This window comes from Bubalus kerabau, chromosome 6 (genome assembly GCF_029407905.1).
Source record: "Bubalus kerabau isolate K-KA32 ecotype Philippines breed swamp buffalo chromosome 6, PCC_UOA_SB_1v2, whole genome shotgun sequence".
In the NCBI taxonomy this organism is placed as follows: Eukaryota; Metazoa; Chordata; class Mammalia; order Artiodactyla; family Bovidae; genus Bubalus; species Bubalus kerabau.
Window position 1 is genome coordinate 11997159 of NC_073629.1, and position 17967 is coordinate 12015125.

Below are 17967 nucleotides of genomic sequence, written 5' to 3' on the forward strand. Positions count from 1 at the left end.
TAGAATATACCACACAAAGGGCTGATAGCTTTGTTGGAAAACAAAGTTTTTGTTTTGGTTTTTTTTTTACCTTTTCAGGCCCCTTTCTTTCCATATCTGGTGTTTTTTTACAGGCCTGATTTTTCTCTAGAGGCAGAAGAGAAATCTGAAGAGAATCAGTGTTTCTGAAAATGAAAATATATATATATATATATACATATATCCATCATACTCTTTACTTTCAATATAATTTGGCTTTCCTCTCTCATAATAGGACCCAACGAGGGAAATTAGGGGGGAAAAAAAAATCATTCAATACAAGAACCTATAGATTTTTGCTTCCACTGCTTTTGACCTGAGAAGACCAACTGGAACTGAATATCTTCAGGAGTTATTTGGGCAGGAAGAATATAGTGTCCTGAGTATGGGAAGCAAGGCATTACAGACAGAGAGAAATCTTGGGCAGGGTGGCAAGAAACAGAATAAACAGGGAAAGTGAGTATTGAAACAGTTCAGCCGGGAAGAAGTGGTGAATATGGAGAAATTAAATATGTTATCGAGTACCTCTTACCCAAAACTTTATAATGATGTGTTCCAATCCTTGGTAAAATTGGGGGGAAGGACTACTGATAAATTCGGTTCTCACTACATTCCAAATTTGTCTCTTCCATCTCCCAGATTTTATCTGTGGACACTGAGCATGCAGTAAGCCATGCTGTATCACATCAATGACTGTTTTCGTTTTGGGCAGATCCTCTGAACTCTCAGGAAAAAGGAAAACACTTCTCTCACTTTCATTCCCATAGCATTTCTTTCAATTTAACAAATATTTATTGAGTATACAGTAAGTCACAGTCACTCTATTAGATATTTGGAATATATCAGTGAATAAAAAGATTCCAGCCCTTATTAAACATATTCTAGAACTTCTCAAGATAATGACCTCACTTGCTCAGGAAAAATCAAGTTCTTAGAAAGCAGACACCATGTCGCTGTTCAGGTGACAAAGTTTATGTGACAGGCAACATGTATTCACATGCATCCCTCTAATCCCATCAGCATCAGAGTTTTTAGAAAAGATCAAATATTCAAAATATATGTGAGAGAAACAATGATTAAGCAAATTAAGATATGAATGAATCATCACAATGGATTCATATATATTTGTCAAGCAGTTGGTAAAAATATTAAATAAGCAAATAACCTGGAATAAAATTTATGTCATGAAGAAAGTGCTGGATATGAAGTAAGAAGGCACAAATATTGTTCATATTTCAGCATTTTCTTTGAGAAATAAGTAAAGTTTCCTAAATCTCTAAAATTTGAAATATTATGAGAATTAATGAACAGAAAAAGTAAAAGTATAGCCCAGAATTACACATAAGAAGCCCTAATTAAGTATTTCCTTCTTTCTGAAGATTGATATTATGGATACCTCCTATAAACATTCTGCAATATCATATCACTAATGTTTTCTTTTCTCTCAACCTCAGAATTACCTTGTCTACCCATTCAGCAACTTCCCCTATAACCGCTCCGCAATCCTTATCTATCATGTATACAAAGACCATAGTTTAAAAAAAAAAAAAATACTTCACATTTCTAAATTGAACATAAGATAAAAAGCACAAGTAGCTATTATCTAGGATCCAGGAGAATTATATTCTGTAATCTATTTATGAAATAAGGAAGCCCAAGCCATAAATATGAAAGAGCTTCATATTCCCCAAAATATGAGTCCTGGGCTGCAGTGGAATGCACTTGTCCTGTTTTTTATCATGGCCATAAGAAAATGTCCAGATAATTTGCTGCAAACAGCCATTCCCATATTCCCATACAGATCTTCCTCCCATTCTCTCAGAATTGTTTAAACCAGTAACAAGACTCACTGCCACACTCCCAAAAACAATATGCATTGTGCTCCAGCTGAATAGCCCTAAACCAGCTACAACCTGTGTTACTATTATTAATAGGTATTTTTCTGACTATCAGCACTAGCATAAATGCCTCATTTGATAACTTCACTACTCAGCACCCTAGGGAGTAATTACCACTTCACTCCTAAAACAGGTCCTGCCTTCCTTCAGTGGGGAACTGTGATCCAAGGGGAAAATGGACCTTGAGGCTCTCTTGCCAAAACATGAACCATGTAATAGTCCAGGAGAATGTGTCAGTCTCCTATTTGAGGCTCCTTAGTATGGTGGTTCATTAGAAATTTGGAGGCTGCTGGACATGTTGGCAGAAAAGACCTGATAACTTTCACCCACATACTTGTTTTCCATCCTTTGGTTGGAAGGAAAAATTTCCTAAGCTTTCCGATCTTGCCTTCTTGCCTCTTCCTCAAAGATGAGGAGTATTCTATTGAGATGTATGAGATATATAATATTCTGGATATTAACCCCTTGTCAGTTATTATAGTCCCTTTCAACCAACTCCTTTTCTTGAAAAAAAGAAACAATTACCTTTTCTTGTTCTTTGGATTTGCCTATGGCTCACCAAAGTTTCCATATCCCAAATTGCATTTGCTTTGGCTATTTGTATGTGTGTGTGTGTGTGTGTGTGTGTGATGAAGTTAGCATCTCAATAAGTTAGTAAATGATTTAATAAATGGTTTAAGGGCAATACACTATGGATTTAATATTAAATTCTGCATTCATTCAAAATATATTCAATTCTGAATATTCATTAGAATATTTCTATCTTTCCAAATGAGTCAGTTCTTCACAACAGGTGGCCAAAGTATTGGAATTTCAGCTTTCCAATGAATATTCAGGACATATTTCCTTTAGGATTGACTGGGTGGATCTCCTGCAGTCCAAGGGAGTCTCAAGAGTCTTCTCCAAAACCACAGTTCAAAAGCATCAGTGCTTCGGCACTCAGCTTTCTTTATGTTCCAGCTCTCACATCCATACATGACTACTGGAAAAACCACAGCTTTGACTATACAGACCTCTGTTGGCAAAGTAATGTTTCTGGTTTTAAATATGCTATCTAGATTAGTCATAGCTTTTATTTCAAGAAGCAAGTGTCTTTTAATTTCATGACTGCAGTCACCATCTGCAGTGATTTGGAAGTCCAAAAAAATTAAAGTCTCTCACTGTTTCCATTGTTTCCCCATCTATTTGCCATGAAGTGATGGGACCAGATGCCATGAGATTAGTTTTCTGAATGAGTTTTAAGCCAACTTTTTCAATCTCTTCTTTCACTATCATCAAGAGGCTCTTTAGTTCTTCTTCAGTTTTTGCCATAAGGGTGGTGTCATCTGTTTATCTGAGGTTATTGATATTTCTCCCAGCAATCTTGATTCCAGCTTGTGCTTCATACCACCTGGCATTTTGCATAATGTACTCTGCATAGAAGTTAAATAAACAGAGTGACAATATACAGCCTTGATGTATCCCTTTTCTGATTTGTAACCAGTCTGTTGTTCCATGTCCAGTTTTAACTTTTGCTTCTTGACCTGCATACAGATTTCTCAGGAGGCAGATAAGGCCTGGTATTCCCATCTCTTGAAGACTTTTCCACAGTGTGTTGTGAGCCACAGGTAAAAGGCTTTGCTGTAGTCAATAAAGCAGAAGTAGACGTTTTTCTGGAGCTCTTGCTTTTTCGATAATCCAACGAATGTTGGCAATTTGATCTTTGGTTCTTCTATCTTTTATAAATTCAGCTTGAACAACTGGAAATTCATGGTTCATGTGCTGTTGAAGCTTGGCTTGGAGAATTTTGAGCATTATTTTGCTAGCATGTGAGATGAGTGCAATTGTGGGGTTGTTTGAGCATTCTTTGGCATTGCTTTTCTTTGGGCTTGTAGTGAAAACTGACCTTTTCCAATCCTGTGGTCACTGCTGAGTTTTCCAAATTTACTGGCATATTGAGTGCAACACTTTCACAGCATCATCTTTCAGGATTTGAAATAGTTCAACTGGAATTCCATCACCTCCACTAGCTTTGTTCGTAGTGATGCTTTCTAAGGCCCACTTGACATCACATTCCAGGATGTCTGGCTCTAGGTGAGTGATCACACCATTGTGATTATCTGGGTCATGAAGATCTTTTTTGTACAGTTCTTCTGTGCATTCTTGCCACCTCTTCTTAATATCTTCTGCTTCTGTTAGGTCCATACCATTTCTGTCCTTTATTGTGTCCATCTTTGCATAAAATGTTCCCTTGGTATCTCTAATTTTCTTGAAGAGATCTCCAGTCTTTCCCATTCATTGTTTTCCTCTATTTCTTTACACTGATCACTGAGGAAGGCTTTCTTATAATCCCAGGGACGGGGGAGCCTGGTGGGGTGTCATCTCTGGGATCCAGCAGCTATTCTTTAGAACTTTGCATTCATATGGGTATATCATTCCTTTTCTCCTTTTCCTTTCCCTTCTCTTCTTTTCTCAGCTATTTGTAAGACCTCCTCAGACAAACAATTTGACTTTTTGCATTTCTTTTTCTTTGGAATGTTATTGGTCACCACCTCCTGTACAATGTCAGGAACCTCTGTCCATAGTTCTTCAGGCACTCTATCAGATCTAATCCCTTGAACTTATTTGTCACTTCCACTGTATAATCGTAAGGGATTTGATTTAGGTCATACCTGAATGTTCTAGTGGTTTTCCTTACTTTCATCAATTTAAGTCTGAATTTTACAACAAGGAGTTCATGATGTGAGGCATAGTCAGCTCATGGCCTTGTTTTTGCTGACTGTATAGAACTTCTCCATCTTCAGCTGCAAAGAATATAATCAATCTGATTTCAGTATTGACCATCTGGTGATGTCCATGTGTAGAGTCTTCTCTTGTGTTGTTGGAAGAGGGTGTTTGCTATGACCAGTGCGTTCTCTTGGCAAAACTCTGTTAGCCTTTGACCTGCTTCATTTTTCACTCCAAGGTCAAATTTGCCTGTTGCTCCAGGTATCTCTTGACTTCCTACTTCTGCATTCAGGTGACCTATAATGGGACTTCCCTGGTGGCTCAGTCTTTTTTGTGTGTTAGTTCTAGAAGGTCTTGTAGAACTGTTCAACTTCATCTTATTCAGCATTACTGGTTGGGGCATAGACATGGATTACTGTGATATTGAATAGTTTGCCTTGTAAACAAACAGAGATCATTCTGTCATTTTTGAGATTGCATCCAAGTGCTGCATTTCAGAATCTTTTGTTGACTGTGAGAGCTACTCCATTTCTTCTAAGGGATTCTTGCCCACAGTAGTAGATATAATGGTCATCTATTTTAAATTCAACCATTCTAGTCCAATTTAGTTCACTGATTCCTAAAATGTCAATGTTCACTCTTGCCATCTCCTGTTTGACCACTTCCAATTTACCTTGATTCATGGACCTAACATTTCAGGTTCCTATGCAGTATTGTTCTTTACAGCATCGAATTTTACTTCCATCACATCCAGTCACATCCACAGCTGGTTGTTGTTTTTCTTTGGCTCCATCTCTTCATTCTTTCTGGAGTTATTTCTTCACTGTTCTCTAGTAGCACACTGGGCCTCTACCAACCTGGGGAGTTCATCTCTCAGTGTCCTATCTTTTGCCTTTTCATATTGTTCATGGGGTTCTCAAGACAAGAATACAAAGTGGTTTGCCACTCCCTTCTCCAGTAGACCATGTTTTGTCAGAACTCTCCACCTTGATCTGTCCATCTTGGATGGCCCTACATGGCATGGCTCATAGTTTCATTGAGTTACACAAGGCTGTGGTCAATGTGATCAATTTGATTAGTTTTCTGTGATTGTTGCTTTCATTTTGTCTGCCTTTTGATGGTTAAGGATAAGAGGCTTATGGAAGCTTCCTGATGGGAGAGACTGACTGAGGGGGAAACTGGGTCTTGTTCTGATTGGCAGGGCTAATGCTCTTTAATCCAATTTTCTGTTGATGGATGAGGCTATGTCCCCTCCCTGTTTTTTGACTTGAAGCCAAACTATAGTGGAGGTAATGAAGATGATGCCAACCTCCTTCAAAAGGTCCCATGCATGCACTCCTGCACTCAATGCCCCCGACCCTGAAGCAGGCCACCACTGACCCATGCCTCTGCCAGAGGTGCCTGGACACACACGGGCAAGTCTGGGTCAGTTTCTTGTGTCACTGCACCTTTCTCCTGGGTTCTGGTGTGCACAAGGTTCTGTTTGTGCCCACCAAGTGTTTGTTTCCCAGTCCCGTGTAAGTTCTGGTGGCTCTATGGTGGAATTAATGGTGACCTCCTCCAAGAGGGCTTATGCCATACGCAGGTCTGCTGCATCCAGAGCCCCTGCAGTTGCGACAGGCCACTGCTCACCCATACCTCCACAGGAGACACACAAACACTCAAAGGCAGGTCTTGCGCAGTCTCTGTGGGGCCTCCTGGTTCACACAAGGGTTTATTTGAGCCCTCCAAGCATCTCTGACAAGTACAGGGTTTGATTCTGAACGTGATTTCCCTCCCCCTGCCATCTTGCTGGGGCTTCTCCTTTGCCCCTGGACATGGGGTATCTTTTATGGTGGGATCCAACATTCTCCATCAACGGTTGTTCAGCAGTAAGTTGCAATTTTGAAGTTCTCATAGGAGAAGATGAGTGCACTCTTTCTATTCTGCCATCTTGCAAACAACCCACTGTATAGTTCACAGAGTCACAGAGAGTTGGATACGACTGGGAGACTCTCATTTAAGCATCTACATAGAAGGGAATCTCGATATTTAAACACCTCTAGAAAAAACAAACTTCCACTGAAAATCAGGATAATATAAAAACAGCTTTGGTAAGAAGAAGTTTAAACTAATCAATTATCAATCAATGCATTCAGAAAAAGACTTGGGAGTTATATTCACTATCTTTCTACCACAAATGAGAATAAATTCTGTACCTAAAGAAATTCTCTAGAGAACAACGCTAAAGCTTCAAACAAGGAACCCACACAAGATCCATCTTTGCACTCAGTGAACAGTAGAGCAAGAGTGTGAGTGAATAATGGGAGCGTCAGCTGGTGTTTTCTCCTTATCAATTAAATTTGGAAAAAAACAGTTGCAGTGGTCAGACAGAAAATTCTGGAGAAATGGAAAACCTGAACTTGAAAGCAGTGACCCCATGGACTATAAAATCCATAGAATTTTCCAGGCCAGAATACTGGAGTGAGTAGCCTTTCCCTTCTCTAGAGGATCTTCCCAACCCAGGGATTGAACCCAGGTGTCCCATATAGCAGGTGGATTCTTTACCTGCTGAATCACAAGGGAAGCCCAGGGATACTGGAGTGGGTAGCCTATCCCTTCTCCAGCAGATCTTCCTGACTCAGGAATCAAACTGGGGTCTCCTGCACTGCAGGTGGATTCTTTACCAACTGAGCTATCAGGAGAGCCCTGAAAGCAGCTACAAACAGAGAAAGGAAAAAAAAAAAGGCACAGAAACAATGACCGTTCATGAAATTTTTAATATGCATTGATTTCCCAATAAATACTTGCTCCAAAGAAAGGTCAGTATAGAGGGCTTAGTCAAGAGACTCAAGAAAATTTCAGAAACAAGCTCCTCAGAATTATTTTGCCAGCAGATCTGCTATAAGAAAGAACCTATATTTCAGAACCAGAATGTAGATTATATGTTACCTTTTCTTGCCACCTTCTTACATATGGCAACTTTGCCTCCAGTATAGCCCTGGCTTCCCCCCTCATGTGGGCAGTAGCTGTTAACAACTACTCCCCCAATCTGAGTCTTAGGACTTTTATTTATTATTCAATTAATTATGTGTTCAGTAGACCAGATCAGTGTAGCCATTTCAATCTCTTTTTTTACATTTATATTAAGCAGTAAAATATAACAGCATCCCCAGCTTCTTTCTATTCTTCAAGGCTCTATTGTTTGCCTTGATCTGCATCCCTCCCACAGAAAGCTTCAGTTCTTTACATCACAATTTTATACAATAGTTATAAAGTTCTATGCAATTTGAATATAAAATGTCAAAATTTCCTATCACTCACTGTACACAAAGGAATTTTCCTTCTTAAATTTTATGGGAAAAATAGATTCCCTTATACATATTTTCTGTATTTCCCTGAAACATCTAGAATAATGCAGACAGAATGTTGAGAAAACTGTTCCTACATAGAAAAGAGGAAGATAATTATTTTCATGTTTTATTCTAATATTTACGTAAACCTAGGCTTTTACTAATATGGTATTGTTATAAAATGTGTAAGAAGCTATTGATAAATTAAGTAATTATTAAAAGATAATAAAGATTGAAAAGTGGTGATATCATGGCTTATATAGTATAAAATTCTAATTGAATAAATCATAAATAAGCACCACTTATAGTGTCATAATAATACCATTTCAAATGAACTTAAAACTCATTTTGTGATACTTGGACAATGAACTAGCTGGAAGCCAGGGTTTTTCTTTTTTTGTGCAAAAATGACTATATTCAAATTCTATTTCTTATGGAATCAGTATGAGGTTGCCATATAAAATACAGGATACAACTTAATTTTACAATCAGGTGAACAAAACTGGCAGTTTTACTGTAAGAATGCCCTAAATATTGCATGGGAGATACTTAGACTCAGTTCAGTTGAGTCACTCAGTCGTGTACGACTCTTTGTGACCCCATGAGCCACAGCACGCCAGGCCTCCCTGTCCATCACCAACTCCCAGAGTTCACCCAAACCCTTGTCTATCGAGTTGATGATGCCATCCAGCCATCTCATCCTCTGTCTTTCCCTTCTTCTCCTGCCCTCAATCTTTCCCAGCATCAGGGTCTTTTCCAATGAGTCAGCTCTTCACATCAGGTGGCCAAAGTATTGGAGTTTCAGCTTCAACATCAGTCCTTCCAATGAACACCGAGGACTGATCTCCTTTAGGATGGACTGGTTGGATCTCCTTGCAGTCCAAGGGACTCTCAAGAGTCTTCTCCAACACCACAGCTCAAAAGCATCAATTCTTTGGCACTCAGCTTTATTTATAGTCCAACTCTCACATCCATACATGACCACTGGAAAAACCATAGCCTTGACTAGACAGACCTTTGTTGGCAAAGTAATGTCTCTGCTTTTGAGTATGCTATCTGGGTTGGTCATAACTTTCCTTCCAAGGAGTAAGCATCTTTTAATTTCATGGCTGCAATCACCATCTGCAGTGATTTTGGACCCCAGAAAAATAAAGTCAGCCACTGTTTCCACTGTTTCCCCATCTATCTACCATGAAGTGATGGGACTGGATGCCATGATCTTTGTTTTTTTAATGTTGAGCTTTAAGCCAACTTTTTAACTCTCTTCTTTCAATTTCATCAAGAGGATCTTTAGTTCTTCTTCACTTTCTGCCATAAGGGTGGTGTCATCTGCATATCTGAGGTTGTTGATATTTCTCCCGGCAATCTGGATTCCAGCTTGTGCTTCCTCCAGCCCAGCGTTTCTCATGATGTACTCTGCATATAAATTAAATAAGCAGGGTGACAAAAAATTGTATTTGTAGTTTATCTGGAATTCAGATATACCTGAGCATCATCCTCTGTTCATATTTGTTAAATCTTATAACTCTAGACCACTGATATTCTACTAGTGCAGGAAAGAGTAGAAAACTCAAGTTCCCATGGGCCCATATGGGAAGCTGTCTTTCCTGTAATTACTTGTTCACAAACTCATCTGTGCATTCTACCATCAATAAGAATTCTGTCATGAATTTCTGTCAATAGTGTGAGTATATATGTCTCAATTATGGAATCAATTAAACACTCCATGACTATGACTCCAGTATTTGGTTCTGACATGATTGTATCCACATGTTATGATGGAGAACTTAGTAAAGACTTAGTAAAGACACTCAGAGACTGAAAAGAAGGGGATGATATTTCATGCAAATGAAAAGAACAAGACAGTGGGGGTAGCAGCACTCCTATAAAACAAAATAGATTTTGTATTCCTTGAAAAAGTTTAGAGCCTAATTAACACTCAAACAGAAAGGAAAAGAAAGAGTATCTTTAATTCCTGACCCACAACCATGCATACTCTTTCTTAAAATATGGGTGTTTACATAATTTATTGCATGCATCACAGTAAGATGAACATATCTGTCACTGAAATAGCACAGTCCTGATTTATATGCACAGCTATGATCCTTAGAAACATTGTTTACACTTGTGTCTCTACATAGTATATTACACACACTGCAGTGTGGGAAACAGGCATTCACTTCAGTAACACTGCTGCTGCTGCTAAGTCGCTTCAGCCGTGTCCAACGCTGTGCGCCCCCATAGTCGGCAGCCCACCAGGCTCCCCCGTCCCTGCGATTCTCCAGCCAAGAACACTGGAGTGGGTTGCCATTTCCTTCCCCAATGCATAAAAGTGAAAAATGAAAGTGAAGTGGCTCAGTCTTGTCTGACTCTTCGCGACCCCATGGACTGTAGCCTACCATGCTCCTCTGCCCATGGGATTCTTCAGGCAAGAATACTGGAGTGGGTTGCCATTTCTTTCTCCATCAATAACACTACTCTGATGAAAACAATAAGCACTTTTAGAAACACCTTTAATGCATGTGTCATTTTTTTTTAAACTCTGATTAAAAACACACATTCAATAAAATCTAACTTTTGGTAAAGAATAGTTCAGTGGTAAAAAAAACGCCTGCCAATGCAGGAGATAAGGGTTTGATCCCTGGGTCAGGAAGATCCTGTGAAGAAGGAAATGGAAACTTACTCCATATTCTTGCTGGGAAATTCCACAGAAGGAGGAGCCTGGTGGGCTACAGTGCATGGGGTCATAAAGAGTCGGATACAACTTAGCAACTAAACAGCAATAGTTTTGTTATCTATAAGCACAGTGTTACACAGCAGATCCCTCCCTAGAATTTTTTGATCTTGTAAAACTGAAATTTTCTGCTCATTGAACAGAATCTTCCCATTTACCCCACCCTCTAGCACCTGGCAGTCATGATCTTATTTTCTGTTTCTATGAATTTGGGTATTTTAAATTTTAGTAAAATCATGCAGTATTTGTCTTTATTTTGCTGGTTTATTTCACTTAACACAGTGTCCTCCAAGTTCATCAGGGTTGTTGCATTCTAGATGATCTATTTATTGTCGGAGGTGGGGTACTGAAGTCTCCTACTATTATCAGTTGCTGTGTGATTCTGCCTTCATATATTAATAATTGCTTGATATATTTAGATGCTTCAATGTTAGGTACATAAATATCTACACTAGTTATATTCTCTTGATGAATTTTCTAACTTATTATTTAAAGACCTTTATCTCTTGTCCCAATTTTTCTTTATTTAAAATCTCTTTAGTCTGAAATAAAAAATAGCAACTTCTGCTCATTCTTTCAATGATTTTATTTATTTAACCTCAACTGTCATATTTATTGGTATAGTTATTCACAATATTTTCTCATCCTGTTTTTAAAATCTTCATGGATAATAGAAATGCCTGCTCTTTCATTCCAGATATTCATAATTTGCATATTCTCTCTATCAATTTGGCTGGATGTTTATCTGTGTTATTTATCTTTTGAACTATCTTTTGATTTAATTATTTATATAACTCTTCACATTTTTATCCATTCATTTTTACCCTTTTCTTTAATATTCCCTTCTTTCAAGTTCACTGGATTTAATATGCTCTTTCTTTCTACTTTCTTAAGGTGACAGTTTAATCATTGATTTTAGATGCTCCTCCTTTCTAATAATTATTTAAGCTATAAATTTTCCTTTATGCACTGTTAGCTGCATGCTACAAATCTGCATATGTGTCTTTTCATTTTGCTTAATTCAAAATATTGTCCAATCTTTATTTCAACTTTTCTTTGAACCATGAATTGTTTAGAAGTACTTCTTATTGCCAAATATATGATGATTCTCTCTCTTTCTTTTTTTTCTTGTTGTTAGGGAAATTAAATGGAAATCATCTTGTTCAGGCTTCAGAGACAAGATAGCAAAGCATGTGTCTGACCTAGCTTATGACCTGCCTGAACACTGTCCTGACTACATGGCTGCTGTGAGTGAAAGCAGAGTGGCTCCATAGATAAGGTAGGGGATGGATCTCGGAATTGTTGACCCCCTGGAGGGAGTTTGTCCAACCACACCTGGGGCTTAACAACATTTCAAGATTTTCATGATGTCGACTAAAAAAAAGATATGCTACTTGAGAGTTGTGAGTAAGTTTTATTTGGGGCAAAATGAGGACTGCAGCCTGGGAGGCAGCATCTCAGAAAGCTGTGAGAGACTGCTCCAAAGCGGCAGTGGGGGAAAGACAATATAAGGTTTTGGTGAAGTGGGAGTTCGATACCATGAAGCACTCATTGTACAAAAGGTTTTTTGTTAGTCATGAGGATCTGGTATCACCATGAAGGGATTTAGTGCTTCTCTAGATATGAGGAGATGCAAGGATGGAGATCATAAAATCTGTTACTAAACACATCCAACTATGAAGACCTGTCCCACCAGATTCCCTGGAGCAGAGTGCCTCACTCCACCCTGAACTCCCTCAGGGGTTGGTGAAGGTCAACACCTATAGCAGCATGGGGTTCAATCTCCATAGAGGCAGATGACAAATGCCTTTGTTGTTCAGTCGTTGGCAATGCTCTTGATAAGTGCCAATTTATAGTTGACAAAGACAAAACAAACAGCACTGTAAAAAAAAAAAAAAAAAAAAAATTAACTTAAAACCAATCACTCCTAGGAAGCCCTAGAAGTGATGCATTACCTGGGACTTTTTCCCAACTGGGACTCCAGATTGCTATTACATGGGGACTTCCCAGTGCTGTTTGAGTCTGGATGTTGTCTACCCAATTTGATGATGTGTTAATATGTACTGTTGGGCTTCCCTGGTGGCTCAGACTGTAAAGAATCTGCCTGCAATGCAGAGTCTGGCAGGCTATATAGTCCATGGGGTCACAAAGCATCAGACACAACTGAGTAACTAACATCCCTAAATAATAAGTAATATGTACTGTAACTCTTTACTGTTTCTATTTCTCTTTTTGTTTAATGATCACATATTGAAAGCAAGTTAGATAATTCTTCATTAAATATTGAAATTGCTTATTTGTGTATAATAAGTGATTTATTTTGTTAATGAATCCTTTGAACTTGAAACAAAAAGTTAAAGCTTTTGGCAAAACACTTGTTTAATTGAACTGTGATCACAGAACATTTTTCATATAATTTTCAGTCATTGTAAATATACAAAAATTTGTTTAATGGTCCAGAATTTGATTTCTTGGTGAGTGTTCCTTGTGCTCTTGAAAAGGACACACTTTCTGCTATTGCTGAATGGAATGTATATGTCAACCAGGTCAAGTCTGTTGATAGTGTGGTCAAATCTTTCAGACCTCACAGTCTCTTCTTATCTCCTTCCTGTAATCCTCTTGCATCTTGTAAAAATATTTGGCACCCATTCATAAGTTGCTCAGCTGTGTCCGACTCTTTGCAACCCCATGAGCTGTAACCTACCAGGCTCCTCCATCCATGGGGTTTTCCAGGCAAGAATACTGGAGTGGGTTGTCATTTCCTTCTCCAGGAGATCTTCCCAACCCAGGGATTGAACCCCGCTCTCCTGCATTGTAGGCAGATGCTTTACCATCTGAGCCATTGGGGAAGTCCAGCAACAACTAAATTATCTGAGCTTAACCTAGTATCTTGGCACTAAAGAGAAGTATATGGCTTCTTCACCACCACAGAAATATCACATACTCAGATCCTATTTATATACTCTCAGAAAGGACTTTTGAGTTTAGGTTTTTATGTGTTTGTCTTGGTAATATAAAGCTACTATACCAGATGGCATTATTTTTTAAATAAGTAAAGAGTGTCAGAGAGCTATATTTTCTAAAACAAAAGCAAGATGAAGACAATGAGTGTTTCTTTTATTGCAGGTGTTTACTTTTAACGCAATATAATTTGGAGAATCTTCCCTCCAAAATTCGACATTAAACACCCTCCCCACAATGTTTTCAAAGTAAGCACATTCTATATATAGGTCCACATTTCTGGCATAGGTCACTTCAGACACTTAATAATTTCAGGCAGGCTAATTTAAAGAGGCAACTATTGTTTTCAACTTCAGATTGATAGAAAATTTCTCATGAACTTGCAATTCATTTGAAGATGCTGCTTGTAATTGAAAGTTTAATTCAGACTCTAAAATTCATTCCCTGAGACACACATGGGAGAAGGAAATGGCAACCCACTCCAGTGTTCTTGCCTGGAGAATCCCAGGGACAGAGAAGCCTGGTGGGCTGCTGTCTATGGGGTCACACAGAATCGGACAAGACTGAAGCGACTTAGCAGCAGCAGCAGACCCAGTTACTGACCTCCCCTTAATTCCATCACAGATAATGCAATTATTGACAAAATTTTAGGCAAGTTTCAAAGAAGTGTGAAGGTAAAATCCATGGAAAGTAACTCTTGTTTGTCTTGATACATACTGGCTTCTTTCTTGTTTCAGTGATGCATTAACTTCTTACTTAGGTTACATTGTGCAGCAAGGGTTAATTTTACTTCCTTACTTTATTTTAATCCTTTCTCAGTGTACACAGTAATCACTGAAAATGTCTCTTTATTGACCCGTTAAATCCATTCTCTACATCAGACCCAGTTAACTTTCTAAAATGAAAATATTGTATTTCATCATTATCAAAAACTCTCCTCAGTGTCAAAAAATAAAATAAAATATCCCCAAAGAAATGAATGAACTGGTCATACATTTATTTGTACATCATACCATACATATACTATTTAGGCTAAATATAAGACTGGGTACTTTAAAACTTTAAGATGGAATGGGGAGGGAGGAGGGAGGAGGGTTCAGGATGGGGAACACATGTATACCTGTGGCGGATTCATTTTGATATTTGGCAAAACTAATACAGTTATGTAAAGTTTAAAAATAAAATAAAATTAAAAAAAAAAACTTTAAGAGGAAAACAATAAGCAAAACACTCTTTGACAAAATCACAGCAATTTTTTTTAAAGCCATCTCATGGAGAAATCGACATAAAAACAAAAATAAACAAGGGACCTAATGAAATTCAAAAGCTTTTGCACAACAGAGAAAACTATAAACAAAAATGAAAAGACAACATACAGATTTTGAGAAAATATTTGCAAGCAATGTGACTGAAAAGGGGTTAGCTGATTTACAATATAAAAAGTAAATTAAATTAATATTTAAATATAGGAAGAAGACCAAAGAGACATTTCTCCAAAGAAGACATGCAAAGGGGCAAGAGGCATATGAAAAGGTGTTCAGCATCACTGATTATTAGAGAAGTGCAAACCAAAACTGCAATGAGATATCACCTCACACCAGTTAGAATGATCATCATCAAAATATCTGAAAAAGATAAATGGTGGATAGAGTGTGGAGAAAAGGGAGCCCTCCTACACTGTTGGTGGTTCAGCCACTATGGATAACAGTATGAAAGTTTCTTAAACAACTAAAAATAGAGTTCCATATGACCCAGAAATCCCATTCTTGGGCATATGTCCAGAGAAAAACACGGTTCAGAAGAATATGCACACTTCAACGTTCACTGTAGCACTGTTTAAAATAGCCAAGACATGGAAGCAACTTAAATGTCCATCAACAGATGAAAGCATAAAGAAGATGTGCTACATATATACAGTGGAATATTGCTCATCCATCAAAAAGAATGAAAATGACATCTTCAGCAAGATGGCTGGGAGATATCATACTAAGTGAAGTAAGACAGAAAGGCAAATATCATTTATATGCAGAATCTATTAAAAATGGTACCCATGAACTTATTTACAAAGTAGAAAAACTTACAGACATAGATAATGAATTTATGGTTACCAGGGGGCAAAGGTTGGAGGGAGGAATAACTTGGAAGTTTGGGATTGACATGTACACACGTCTAAATTTAAAATAAACAGACTTACCAAGAAAAATAAATAAATAATTTTTACTTTAACTTAAAAAAAGAGAGAGAGAAATGGATGAACTGGGTCATCAGCTTTTTTTACAGCTTGGCTGGAGGGACATCCCCTGGCAATGATTAAAATCAGAACTAGTGTCCTTTCAGATCTCTGTTTCATACAATTTTATACTTTCATGTTTGTTGTTGGGGAGGAAGTGAAAACATGTTATTTCAACGTTAGACAAAGTTATATCTCTATCATTTGCTTCATCTTTTTTTTTTTTTTTAATTCTGATCTAATGTCTGTATAACTGGCATCACAGATCATTCTCGTACAGACATCTTGTGTAAAAAAGGACTTGGGCATGATGTTTCTATGAAACTGTGGAATTAAATTATGTGAAATGAAATTTACCACTCTAATTCTGCACAGTCTCTGAAACTTACAGTTTTTAATGATTTCATCACATTGCTGATTTACTTGTTTGCACAGTGGTAAATTTTAACACATGCTTGAGATTTTTTTTTCTAAAATGTCTAACATATTTTTAAATGCACAATCTTTCATTTCTTATGAGATCACATGTAAAAAATGCAACATGGCATGCAAAGTCCTATATGTTCCACTCCTTATTTTCAGTCTTTTATATGACCATGCCCACTTCCTCATAATCTACATAACCTATGTCTCTTCTTCTCAAGCTTTCTAAGGTAAAAGATCAATTTTCCCCAAAATTTATTATGTACCAAAGATCTTGGAAAATATAATGGAAGTGAGTAATTTCAAACACAAAATAAAAAAGAAATACAAGAACTTTTCTTGTTTTATTATTATATTAACATACATGAAATTGTTCTGTTGAGGTTGAAATAAAAGTTTCTAAATATTTACTCTCAGTTTTCAGTACTTATTTTGCTGCAGACATGTAACAAGTGCTCCCTAGTCTCCTTCTGTTTTTTGGCATTGCTCTGTGTTTCAGGTAATCCCAAATGAAACTGTATAACTCAGGTTGGAACTTTGCCAGGGTCCAGCCCCGGTGGATCCAGGGAATTCGAAGCGGGGATGGCGTCGGCAAACTGGATACTATAGCTTTAATTAAATATTAATTAGAGACATAAAGATTAATAGAATAAGGATAGCTCAGTAGGAAAATTCAGGGGAGAAAAGAGGCTGAATAACTTGGTTTATGTGGAAAGCTAATATAATTCCAAAATAAGAAATTTGCGTCACCTACGTAGGCTGCAGGCGTCCTCCCATTCTCCCGAAGGAGAGGAGACACTAAGGCCTCCCTGGTCAGATCTTAGAAGCCCAGGCATAATTAGTAGGCTTGACGAGCCTCCACATTCCAGATGGAAATTCAGCCAGAAGGTGAGAGAAAGAACGACATGGGGAGACCAAGCTTCGGTGAACAAGACCCGCACTTTATTTTCCAAAGTAGTTTTTGTACCTTAAGTTGTGCATAGAGGATAATGGGGGAAGGGGTAGAGTCAGCAGTAAGCCAGGCTTTCTTCCTGCAAACTTATCATATGCAAAAGTTTAGGTGATTTACATCATCTTCTGGCCCGGAGGCCTGTCAACATTTTAAGATCCTTTTTTCAGAAAACTTATTTTTCTCTAAAGGTGATTATTCTAAAGTCAGGTGCCACCCTCCGAAAGCATTAGATAAAGTTGCATTCATATAGGGCAAAGGTGTGGTGGGCTATAACAAGAAAAGAATTAACTCAAGGATCCAAGGTTACAAACATTAAAGCTACTACTTACATTCCTATATACCAATTATATTAATCAATACACTGCCAGGGACACAGTAGGTAAGGGATATGGAAACTTAGCAGCAAACATTGGCCCAACAAGTGAAAAACCTTTCACCAACACAATTTCTAATCAATCTTTTAACTGCTCAAAGGAATATGTATTTAGACAGTTTAGAACATCTCATGCCTCTCACGGTTGTGAACAAAAACACTCTTGTCACGCCCAGGAACTTTATTAACTGGAGCTGTAAGTTAACTCTTTTTCAGAGAGAGGTGGTGGGGGACAGCCCCCCATAAAGTCAGAGGTATATGTGAGAGCACAAAGCAGTAAAGTAGGCAGACTCTGGTTTTGGGGGTAGATGCTCGAGAATTTCCAGGGGGACTCCTGAGG